A 13,451-nucleotide genomic window follows, 5' to 3' on the forward strand; every position below is an offset into this window, starting at 1 on the left:
TGCATCTTATTTTGCTTAGTACGACGGTAGCATTATGAGATGATCCCTTACTAAAATTTCAAGGTATAAGTGTTCTCCTTGAGTATGCACCGTTGCGACAGTTCTTCGTGCTGAGACACCACGTCATGATCGGGTGTGATAAGCTCTACGTTCACATACAACGGGTGCAAGCCAGTTTTGCACATGCAGAATACTCGGGTTAAACTTGATGAGCCTAGCATATGTAGATATGGCCTCGGAACACTGAGACCGAAAGGTCGAACGTGAATCATATAGTAGATATGATCAACATAGTGATGTTCACCATTGAAAGCTACTCCATCTCACGTGATGATCAGACATGGTTTAGTTGATATGGATCACGTGATCATTTAGATGACTAGAGGGATGTCTATCTAAGTGGGAGTTCTTAAGTAATATGATTAATTGAACTTAAATTTATCATGAACTTAGTCCTGATAGTATTTGCATATCTATGTTGTAGATCAATTGCTCGCGTATAGCCTCCCCGTTTTATTTATGGTATGTTCCTAGAGAAAACTAAGTTGAAAGTTGATAGTAGCAATGATGCGGACTAGGTCCGTGATCTGAGGATTATCCTCATTGCTGCACAGAAGAATTATGTCCTTGATGCACCACTAGGTGACAGAACTATTGCAGGAGCAAATGCAGACGTTATGAACATTTGACAAGCTCGGTATGATGACTACTTGATAGTTTAGTGCACAATTCTTTGCTTTACGGCTTAGAACCGGGACTTCAGAAATGTTTTGAAACACCATGGAGCATATGATATGTTCCAAGAGTTGAAATTGGTATTTCAGAGTCATGCCCGAGTCGAGAGGTATGAGACCTCTGACAAGTATTTTATGCCTACAAGATGGAGGAGAATAGCTCAACCAGTGAGCATGTGTCAAGAATGTCTGAGTACTACAATCGCTTGAATCAAGTGGGAGTTAATCCTTGAGATAAAATAGTGATTGACAGAGTTCTCTAGTCACTATCACCAAGTTACTGGAACTTCGTGATGAACTATAATATGCAAGGGATGACGAAAACGATTCCCCGAGCTCTTCGCGATGCTGAAATCGGCGAAGGTAGAAATCAAGAAAAGCATCAAGTGTTGATGGTTGACAAGACCACTAGTTTCAAGTAAAAGGGCAAGGGAAAGAAAGGAAACTTCAAGAAGAATGGCAAGCAAGTTGCCACTCCCATGAAGAAGCCCAAAGCTAGACCCAAGCCTGAAACTGAGTGCTTCTACTGCAAAGGAAATGGTCACTGGAAGCGGAACTGCCCCAAATACTTGGCGGATAAGAAGGATGGCAAAGTGAACAAAAGTATATATGATATACATGTTATTGATGTGTACTTTACTAGTATTCATAGTAGCCCCTAGGTATTTGATACTGGTTCAGTTGCTATGATTAGTAACTTGAAACAGGAGTTATTAAATGAACAGAGACTAGTTGAGAGCAAGGTAACGATTGATACGTCTCCAACGTATCTATAATTTTTTATTGTTCCATGCTATTATATTATCCGTTTTGGATGTTTAATGGGCTTTAATATGCTCTTTTATATTATTTTTGGGGCTAACCTATTAACCGAAGGCCCAGTGCCAGTTTCTATTTTTTTGCCTATTTCAGTGTTTTGCAGAAAATGAATACCAAATGGAATGAAACCTTCGGGAGGATCTTTCTTGGAACAAACGCAATCCAGAAGACTTGGAGTTGAAGTTTTGAACTCCGTGAGGCAGCCAGGAGGCAGGAGGGCGCGCCCAGGGGGTAGGCGCGCCCCCACCCTTGTGGGCCCCACGGAGCTCCACCGACCTATTTCTTTCGCCTATATATACTCTTATACCCTAAAACCATAGGGTAGAGCCACGAAACCACTTTTCCACCGCCGCAACCTTCTGTACCCATGAGATCCCATCTTGGGGCCTTTTCCGGTGATCTGACGGAGGGGGAATCGATCACGGAGGGATTCTACATCAACACCATAGCCTCTCCGATGAAGCGTGAGTAGTTTACCACAGACCTTCGGGTCCATAGTTATTAGCTAGATGGCTTCTTCTCTCTCTTTGGTTCTCAATACAAAGTTCTCCTCGATGTTCTTGGAGATCTATTCGATGTAATACTCTTTTGCAGTGTGTTCGCCGAGATCCGATTTATTATGGATTTATGAACTTGATTATCTATGAATATTATTTGGTTCTTCTCTGAATTCTTATATGCATGATTTGATATCTTTGCAAGTCTCTTCGAATTATCGGTTTAGTTTGGCCTACTAGATTGATCTTTCTTGCAATGGGAGAAGTGCTTAGCTTTGGGTTCAATCTTGCAGTGTCCTTTCCCACTGACAGCAGGGGCAGCAAGGCACGTATTGTATTGTTGCCATCGAGGATAAAAAGATGGGGTTTATATCATATTGCTTGACTTTATCCCTCTACATCATGTCTTCTTGCTTAATGCGTTACTCCGTTCTTATGAACTTAATACTCTAGATGCATGCTGGATAGCGATCGATGTGTGGAGTAATAGTAGTAGATGCAGAATCGTTTCGGTCTACTTGACACGGACGTGATGCCTATATTCATGATCATTGCCTTAGATATCTTCATAACTATGCGCTTTTCTATCAATTGCTCGGTAGTAATTTGTTCACCCACCGTAATACATGCTATCTTGAGAGAAGCCACTAGTGAAACCTATGGCCCCCGGGTCTCTTTCTTATTATATTGCATCTCTTTTATTTACATTGCATCTCATTTACTATTTTGCAATCTTTACTGTCTATACAACAAAAATACCAAAAATATTTATCTTATTATCTCACATTTGCGAGTGGCCGTGAAGGGATTGACAACCCCTTTATCGCGTTGGTTGTAAGGTTCTTGATTGTTTGTGCAGGTACTAGGTGACTTGCGTGTTGTCTCCTATTGGATTGATACCTTGGTTCTCAAAAACTGAGGGAAATACTTACGCTACTTTGCTGCATCACACTTTCCTCTTCAAGGGAAAACCAATGCATGGTCAAGAGGTAGCAACGATGTGTGTTGGAAGTGATTCCAAGGTTGATAAGATCACCATCGCACACTCCCTTTACCTTCGGGATTAGTGTTGAACCTAAAATAAATGTTTTTTGGTGTTTGCGTTGAGCATAATATGATTGGATCATGTTTATTGCAATATGGTTATTCATTTAAGTCAAAGAATAATTGTTATTCTGTTGGTCATACACCCAAGGTGAATGGTTTATTGAATCTCGATTGTAGTGATAAACATATTCATAATATTGAAGCCAAAAGATTCAAGGTTGATAATGATAGTGCAACTTATTTGTGGCACTGCCGTTTAGGTCATATTGGTGTAAAGCGCATGAAGAAACTCCATGCTGGTGGGCTTTTGGAATCACTTGATGCTTGTGAACCATGCCTCATGGGCAACATGACTAAGACTCCGTTCTCCGGAACAATGGAGCGAGCCACTGACTTATATTGGAAATAATACATACCGATGTATGCGGTCTGATGAGTGTCGAGGCTCGCGGCGGGTATCATTATTTTCTAACCTTCACAGATGATTTGAGAAGATATGGGTATATCTACTTAATGAAACACAAGTCTGAAACATTTGAAAAGCTTAAAGAATTTCAGAGTGAAGTTGAGAATCACCGTAACAAGAAAATAGTGTTTCTACGATCTGATCGTGGAGGCGAATATTTGACTTACGAGTTTGGCCTTCATTTGAAACAATGTGGAATAGTTTCGCAACTCACGCCACCTAGAACACCACAGCGTAATGGTGTGTTCGAATGTCGTAACCGTACTTTATCAGATATGGTGCGATCTATGATGTCTCTTACCGATTTACCACTATCGTTTTGGGGTTATGCATTAGAGACAGCTCCATTCACGTTAAATAGGGCACCGTCTAAAAATCCGTTGAGACGAGACTGTATGAACTGTGGTTTAGCAAGAAACCTAAACTATCGTTTCTTAAAGTTTGGGGTTGCGATGCTTATGTGAAAAAGTTTCAGCCTGATAAGCTCAAACCCAAATCGGAGAACTGCATTTTCATAGGATACCCAAAAGAAACTGTTGGGTACACCTGCTATCACAGATCCGAAGGCAAGATCTTTGTTGCTAAGACTGGATCCTTTCTAGGCAAGGAGTTTATCTAGGAAGAAGTGAGTGGGAGGAAAGTAGAACTTGATGAGGTAATTGTACCTTCTCTCAAATTGGAAAGTAGCTCATCTCTGAAATCAGTTCCAGTGATGCCTACACCAATTAGTGAGGAAGTTAATGATGATGACCATGAAACTTCAGATCAAGTTACTACCGAACCTCGTAGGTTAACCAGAGTATGATCCGCACCAGAATGGTATGGTAATCCTCTTCTGGAAGTCATGTTGCTAGACCATGATGAACCTATGAACTATGAGGAAGTGATGACGAGCCCAGATTTCGACAGATGGCTTGAGGCCATGAAATCTGAGATAGAATCCATGTATGAGAACAAAGTGCGGACTTTGGTGGACTTGCCCGATGATCGGCAAGCCATTGAGAATAAATGGATCTTCAAGAGGAAGACGGACGCTGATAGTAGTGTTACTATCTACAAAGCTCGACTTGTCGAAAAGGGTTTTTGACAACTTCAAGATGTTGACTACACTAAGATTTTCTCACTCGTATCGATGCTTAAAGTCTGTCCGAATCATGTTAGCAATTGCCACATTTTGTGAAATCTCACGAATGGATATCAAAACTGCATTCCTCAATGGATTTATTAAAGAAGAGTTGTATATGATACAACCAGAAGGTTTTGTCAATCCTAAAAATGGTAACAAAATGTGCAAGCTCCAGCGATCCATCTATGGACTGGTGCAAGCATCTCAGAGTTGGAATATACGATTTGATAAGTTGATCAAAGCATATACTTTCAAACAGACTTGCGATGAAGCCTGTATTTACAAGAAAGTGAATGGGAGCACTACAGCTTTCTGATAAGTATATGTGAATGACATATTGTTGATTGGAAATTATGTAGAATTTTCTGGAAAGCATAAAGGAGTGTTTGAAAGGAGTTTTTCAAAGAAAGACCTCGGTGAAGCTGCTTACAATATTGGGCATCAAAATCTATAGAGATAGATCAAGACGCTTGATAGGATTTTTCAATGAGTACATACCTTGACAAGATTTTTGAATTAGTTCAAAATGGAACAGTCAAAGGAGTTCTTGCCTGTATTGCAAGGTGTAAAGTTGAGTAAGACTCAAAACACGACCATGGCAGAAAATAGAAAGAGAATGAAAGTCATTCCCTATGCCTCAGCCATAGGTTCTATAAAGTATGCTATGATGTGTACCAAACCTATTGTGTACCTTGCCATGAGTTTGGCAAGGGGGTACGATATTGATCCAGGAGTGGATCACTTTACAGCAGTCAAAATTATCCTTAGAAGACTAAAGAGATATTTCTCGGTTATGGAGGTGATAAAGAGTTCGTCATAAAGAGTTACGCCGATGCAAGCTTTTACACCGATCCGAATGAAGGAAATATGCCCTAGAGGCAATAATAAAGTTGTTATTTATATTTCCTTATATCATGATAAATATTTATTATTCATGCTAGAATTGTATTAATCGGAAACTTATTACATGTGTGAATACATAGAAAAAATAGAGTGTCCCTAGTATGCCTCTACTTGACTAGCTTGTTTATCAAAGATGGTTACGTTTCCTAGCCATTGACATGTGTTGTCATTTGATGAACGGGATCACATCATTAGAGAATGATGTGATGTACAAGACCCATCCGTTAGCTTAGCATTATGATCGTTAAGTTTTATTGCTATTGCTTTCTTCATGACTTATACATGTTCCTCTGACTATGAGATTATGCAACTCCCGAATACCGGAGGAACACCTTGTGTGCTATCAAACATCACAACATAACTGGGCAATTATAAAGATGCTCTACAGATGTCTCCGAAGGTGTTTGTTGGGTTGGCATAGATCGAGATTAGGATTTGTCACTCCGTGTATCGAAGAGGTATCTTTGGGCCCTCTCGGTAATGCACATCACTATAAGCCTTGCAAGCAATGTGACTGATGAGTTAGTCACGGGATGATGCATTACGGAACGAGTAAAGAGACTAGCCAGTAACGAGATTGAACTAGGTATGATGATATCGACGATCGAATCTCGGGCAAGTAACATACCGATGACAAAGGGAACAACGTATGTTGTTATGCGGTTTGATCGATAAAGATCTTCGTAGAATATGTAGGAGCCAATATAAGCATCCAGGTTCCGCTATTGGTTATTGACCAGAGATGTGTCTCGGTCATGTCTACATAGTTCTCGAACCCGTAGGGTCCGCACGCTTAACGTCCGATGACGATTGGTATTATGAGTTTATGTGTTTTGATGTACCGAAGGTTGTTCGGAGTCTCGGATAAGATCACGGACATGACGAGGATTCTCGAAATGGTCGAGACATAAAGATTGATATATTTGATGACTATATTCGGACATCGGAATGGTTCCGAGATGTATCGAGTATTTACCAGAGTACCGGGGGGTTACTGGAACCCCCCGGGGGTTAATCGGCCTTCATGGGCTTTAGTGGAAGAGAGGAGGGGCGGCCAAGTGGAGGCCCCCCAAGCCCAATCCAAATTGGGAGGGGGGCCGCCCCCCCCTTCCTTCTCTCCCTCTTCCCTTTCCTTCCCCTCCTATTTGGACTAGGAAAGGGGGGAACCTACTCCTAGTAGGAGTAGGATTCCCCCCTTGGGGCGCACCCCATGAGGCCGGCTGGCCCCTCCTCCACTCCTTTATATACAGGGGGCACCCCATAAACACACAAGTTGATTTCTTAGCCCTGTGCGGTGCCCCCCTCCACATATTTCCACCTCGGTCATATTGTCGTAGTGCTTAAGCGAAGCCCTGCGTCGGTAACTTCATCATCACCGTCACCACGTCGTCGTGCTGACGAAACTCTCCCTCAGCCTCAGCTGGATCTAGAGTTCGCGGGACGTCATCGATCTGAACGTGTGCAGATCGCGGAGGTGCCGTGCATTTGGTACTTGATCGGTTGGATCGCGAAGACGTTCGACTACATCAACCGCGTTACTTAACGCTTCCACTTTCGGTCTACGAGGGTACGTGGACACACTCTCCCCGCTCATTTCTATGCTTCTCCTAGATATATCTTGCATGATTGTAGGATTTTTTTGAAATACTACGTTCCCCAATAGTGGCATCCGAGCCAGGTCTATGCGTAGATGTTATATGCACGAGTAGAACACAAAGAGTTGTGGGCAATAATAGTCATACTGCTTACCAGCATGTCATACTTTGATTCGGCGGTATTGTTGGATGAAGCGGCCCAGACCGACATTACATGACCGCTTTCATGAGACTGGTTCTACCGCCATGCTTTGCACACATGTGGCTAGTGGGTGTCTGTTTCTCCAACTTTAGTTGAATCGAGTGTGACTACGCCCGGTCCTTGTTGAAGGTTAAAACAGCAAACTTGACAAAAAATCGTTGTGGTTTTGATGCGTAGGTAAGAACGGTTCTTGCTAAAGCCCATAGCAGCCACGTAAAATTTACAACAACAAAGTAGAGGACGTCTAACTTGTTTTTGCAGGGCTTGCTGTGATGTGATATGGTCAAGACGTGATGATATATAAATTGTTGTATAAGATGATCATGTTTTGCAACAGCTATCGGCAACTGGCAGGAGCCATATGGTTGTCGCTTTATTGTATGAAATGCAATCGCCAAGTAATTGCGTTACTTTATCACTAAGCGGTAGTGATAGTCGTAGTAGTAATAGTTGACGAGATGACAACGATGCTTCGATGGAGATCAAGGTGTCAAGCCGATGACGATGGTGATCATGACGGTGCTTTGGAGATGGAGATCAAAGGCACAAGATGATGATGGCCATATCATATCACTTATATTGATTGCATGTGATGTTTATCCTTTATGCATCTTATTTTGCTTAGTACGGCGGTAGCATTATAAATGATCTCTCACTAAATTTCAAGGTATAAATGTTCTCCCTGAGTATGCACCGTTGCTACAGTTCGTCGTGCCGAGACACCACGTGATGGTCGGGTGTGATAAGCTCTATGTTCACATACAACGGGTGCAAGCCAGTTTTGCACACGCAGAATACTCAGGTTAAACTTGACGAGCCTAGCATATGTAGATATGGCCTCGGAACACTGAGACCGAAAGGTCGAGCGTGAACCATATAGTAGATATGATCAACATAGTGATGTTCACCATTGAAAACTACTCCATCTCACATGATGATCGGACATGGTTTAGTTGATATGGATCACGTGATCACTTAGATGATTAGAGGGATGTCTATCTAAGTGGGAGTTCTTAAGTAATATGATTAATTGAACTTTAATTTATCATGAACTTAGTCCTGATACTATTTGCATATCTATGTTGTAGATCAATAGCTTGCGATGCAGCTTCCCGTTTATTTTTGATATGTTCCTAGAGAAAAAGAAGTTGAAAGATGATAGTAGCAATGATGCGGACTTGGTCCGTGATCTGAGGATTATCCTCATTGCTGCACAGAAGAATTATGTCCTTGATGCACCGCTAGGTGACAGACCTATTGCAGGAGCAGATGCACACGTTATGAATGTTTGACAAAGCTCGATATGATGACTACTTAATAGTTTAGTGCACCATGCTTTACGGCTTAGAACCAGGACTTCAAAAACGTTTTGAACACCACGAAGCATATAAGATGTTCTAAGAGTTGAAATTGGTATTTCATACTCATGCTCGTGTCGAGAGGTATGAGACCTCTGAAAGTACTTTGCCTACAAGATGGAGGAGAATAGCTCAACCAGTGAGCATGTGCTCAGATTGTCTGGGTACTACAATTGCTTGAATCAAGTGGGAGTTAATCTTCCAGATAAGATAGTAATTGACAAAGTTCTCTAGTCACTATCACCAAGTTACTAGAACTTAGTGATGAACTATAATATGCAAGGGATGACGAAAGTAATTCCCAAGCTCTTCGCGATGCTGAAATCGGCGAAGGTAGAAATCAAGAAATAGCATCAAGTGTTGATGGTTAACAAGACCTCTAGTTTCAAAAAAAGGGCAAAGGGAAAGAAATAGGAACTTCAAAGAAGAATAACAAACAAGTTGCTGCTCCCATGAAGAAGCCCAAAGTTAGACCCAAGCCTGGAACTGAGTGCTTCTACTGCAAAGGAAATGGTCACTGGAAGTGGAACTGCCCTAGATACCTGGCGGATAAGAAGGATGGCAAAGTGAACAAAAGTATATTTGATATACATGTTATTGACATGTACTCTACTAATGTTTATAGCAACTCCTCAGTATTTGATACTGGTTTAGTTGCTAAGAGTAGTAACTCGAAACGGGAGTTGCAAAATAAACAGAGACTAGTTAAGGGCGAGGTGATGATGTGTGTTGGAAGTGATTCCAAGGTTGGTAAGATCACCATCGCACACTCCCTTTACCTTCGGGATTAGTGTTGAACCTAAAATAAATGTTATTTGGTGTTTGTGTTAAGCATGAATATGATTGGATCATGTTTATTGCAATACGGTTATTCATTTAAGTCAAAGAATAACTGTTGTTCTGTTTACATGAATAAACCTTCTATGGTCATACACTTAATGGTTTATTGAATCTCGATCGTAATGATACACATATTCATAATATTGATGCCAAAAGATGCAAAGTTGATAATGATAGTGCCGAATATTTGTGGCACTGCCGTTTAGGTCATATTGGTGTAAAGTGCATGAAGAAACTCCATGCTGACGGGCTTTTGGAATCACTTGATTATGAATCACTTGATGCTTGCGAACCATGCCTCATGGGCAAGATGACTAAGACTCCATTCTCCGGAACAATGGAGCGAGCAACAGACTTGTTGGAAATAATACATACTGATGTATGCGGTCCGATGAGTGTTGAGGCTCGCGGCGGGCATCGTTATTTTCTAACCTTCATAGATGATTTGAGCAGATATGGGTATATCTACTTAATGAAACATAAAGTCTGGAACATTTGAAAAGTTCAAAGAATTTAAGAGTGAAGTGGAAAATCATCGTAACAAGAAAATAAAGTTTCTACGATCTGATCGTGGAGGCGAATATTTGAGTTACGAGTTTGGTCTTCATTTGAAACAATGTGAAATAGTTTCGCAACTCACGCCACCTGGAACACCACAGTGTAATGGTGTGTCCTAACGCCATAACCGTACTTTATTAGATATGGTACGATCTATGATGTCTCTTACCGATTTACCACTATTGTTTTGGGGTTATGCATTAGAGACAACTGCATTCACATTAAATAGGGCACCATCTAAATCCGTTGAGAAGACACCGTATGAACTGTGGTTTGGCATGAAACCTAAGTTGTCGTTTCTTAAAGTTTGGGGTTGTGATGCTTATGTGAAAAAACTTCAGCCTGATAAGCTCGAACCCAAATCGGAGAAGTGTGTCTTCATAGGATACCCAAAAGAAACTGTTGGGTACACCTTCTATCACAGATCCGAAGGCAAGATCTTTGTTGCTAAGAATGGATCCTTTCTAGAGAAGGAGTTTCTCTCGAAAGAAGTGAGTGGGAGGAAAAGTAGAACTTGATGAGGTAATTTTACCTTCTCCTGAATTGGAAAGTAGGTCATCACAGAAATCAGTTCCAGTGATTCCTACACCAATTAGTGAGGAAGTTAATGATGATGATCATGAAACTTTGGATCAAGTTACTACGGAACTTCGTAGGTCAACCAGAGCACGATCCGCAACAGAGTGGTACGGTAATCCTGTTCTGGAAGTCATGTTACTAGACCATGATGAACTTACGAACTATGAGGAAGCGATGATGAGCCCAAATTCCGCAAAATGGCTTGAGGCCACGAAATCTGAGATGGGATCCATGTATGAAAACAAAGTGTGGACTTTGATGGATTTTCCCGATGATCGGCAAACCATAGAAAATAAATGGATCTTCAAGAGGAAGACGGACGCTGATAGTAGTGTTACTATCTACAAAGCTCGAATTGTCGCAAAAAGGTTTTCGACAAGTTCAAGGTGTTGACTACGATGAGATTTTCTCACTCGTATCAATGCTTAAGTCTGTCCGAATCATGTTAGCAATTGTCGCATTTTATGAAATCTGGGAAATGGATATCAAAACTACATTCCTTAATGGATTTATTAAAGAAGAGTTGTATATGATGCAACCAGAAGGTTTTGTCAATCCTAAAGGTGCTAACAAAATGTGCAAGCTCCAGCGATCCATCTATGGACTGGTGCAAGCATCTCGGAGTTGGAATATACTCTTTGATAAGTTGATCAAAGCATATAGTTTTATACAGACTTGCGGTGAAGCCTGTATTTACAAGAAAGTGAGTGAGAGCACTACAGCCTTTCTGATAAGTATATGTGAATGACATATTGTTGATCGGAAATGATGTAGAATTTTCTGGAAAGCATAAAGGAGTGTTTGAAAGGAGTTTTTCAAAGAAAGACCTCGGTGAAGCTGCTTACATATTGGGCATCAAGATCTATAGAGATAGACCAAGACGCTTGATAAATTTTTTCAATGATTACATACCTTGACAAGATTTTTGAAGTGTAAAGATGAGTAAGACTCAAAACACGACCACGGCAGAAAATAGAAAGAGAATGAAAGTCATTCCCTGTGCCTCAGCCATAGGTTCTATAAAGTATGTTATGCTGTGTACCAAACCTATTGTGTACCTTGCCATGAGTTTGGCAAGGGGGTAATATATGATCCAGGAGTGGATCACTTAACAGCGGTCAAAATTATCCTTAGAAGACTAAGGAGATATTTCTCGGTTATGGAGGTGATAAAGAGTTTGTCGTAAAGAGTTACGCCAATGCAAGCTTTTACACCGATCCGGATGACTCTGAGTCTCAATCTGGATACATATTGAAAGTGGGAACAGTTAGCTAGAGTAGCTCCATGCACAGCATTGTAGACATAGAAAATTTGCAAAATACATATGGCTCTGAATGTGACAGACACATTGACTAAGCTTCTCTCACAAACAAAACATGATCACACCTAAGTACTCTTTGGGTGTTAATCACATAGCGATGTGAACTATATTATTGACTCTAGTAAACTCTTTTGAGTGTTGGTCACATGTCGATGTGAACTATGGGTGTTAATCACATAAAGATGTGTGTTAAATCACATGGCGATGTGAACTAGGTTATTGACTCTAGTGCAAGTGGGAGACTGAAGGAAATATGCCATAGAGGCAATAATAAAGTTGTTATTTATATTTCCTTATATCATGATAAATATTTATTATTCATGCTAGAATTGTATTAATCGTAAACTTAGTACATGTGTGAATACATAGACAATACAGAGTGTCCCTAGTATGCCTCTACTTGACTAGCTTGTTTATCAAAGATGGTTATGTTTCCTAGCCATTGACATGTGTTGTCATTTGATGAACGGGATCACATCATTAGAGAATGATGTGATGGACAATACCCATCCGTTAGCTTAGCATTATGATCGTTAAGTCTTATTGTTATTGCTTTCTTCATGACTTATACATGTTCCTCTGACTATGAGATTATGCAACTCCAGAATACCGGAGGAACACCTTGTGTGCTATCAAACGTCACAACGTAACTGGGTGATTATAAAGATGCTCTACAGATGTCTCCGGAGGTGTTTGTTGGGTTGGCATAGATCGAGATTACGATTTGTCACTCTGTGTATCGGAGAGGTATCTCTGGGCCCTCTCGGTAATGCACATCACTATAAGCCTTGCAAGCAATGTGACTAATGAGTTAGTCACGGGATGATGCATTACAGAATGAGTAAAGAGACTTGATCGTAACGATATTGAACTAGGTATGATGATACCGACAATCGAATCTCGGGCAAGTAACATACCGATGACAAAGGGAACAAGGTATGTCGTTATGCGGTTTGACCGATAAAGATCTTCATAGAATATGTAGGAGCCAATATGAGCATCCATGTTCCGCTATTGGTTATTGACCGGAGATGTGTCTCGGTCATGTCTACATAGTTCTCGAACCCGTAGGGTCCGCACGCTTAACGTTCGATGACGATCCGTATTATGAGTTTATGCGTTTTGATGTACCGAAGGTAGTTCAGAGTCCCGGATGAGATCACGGACATGACGAGGAGTCTCGAAATGGTCTAGACATAAAGATTGATATATTGGATGACAATATTCAGACACAGGAATGGTTCCGAGGTGTATCGAGTATTTACCGGAGTACCGGGGGGTTACCGGAACCCCCCGGGGGTTAATGGGCCTTCATAGGCTTTAGTGGAAGAGAGGAGGAGGCGGCCAAGTGGAGGGGCGCGCCCCCCAAGCCCAATCCGAATTGGGAGGGGGGCCGACCCCCCCTT

Source organism: Triticum aestivum, chromosome 1D (assembly GCF_018294505.1).
Source record: "Triticum aestivum cultivar Chinese Spring chromosome 1D, IWGSC CS RefSeq v2.1, whole genome shotgun sequence".
NCBI classification, from domain to species: domain Eukaryota; kingdom Viridiplantae; phylum Streptophyta; class Magnoliopsida; order Poales; family Poaceae; genus Triticum; species Triticum aestivum.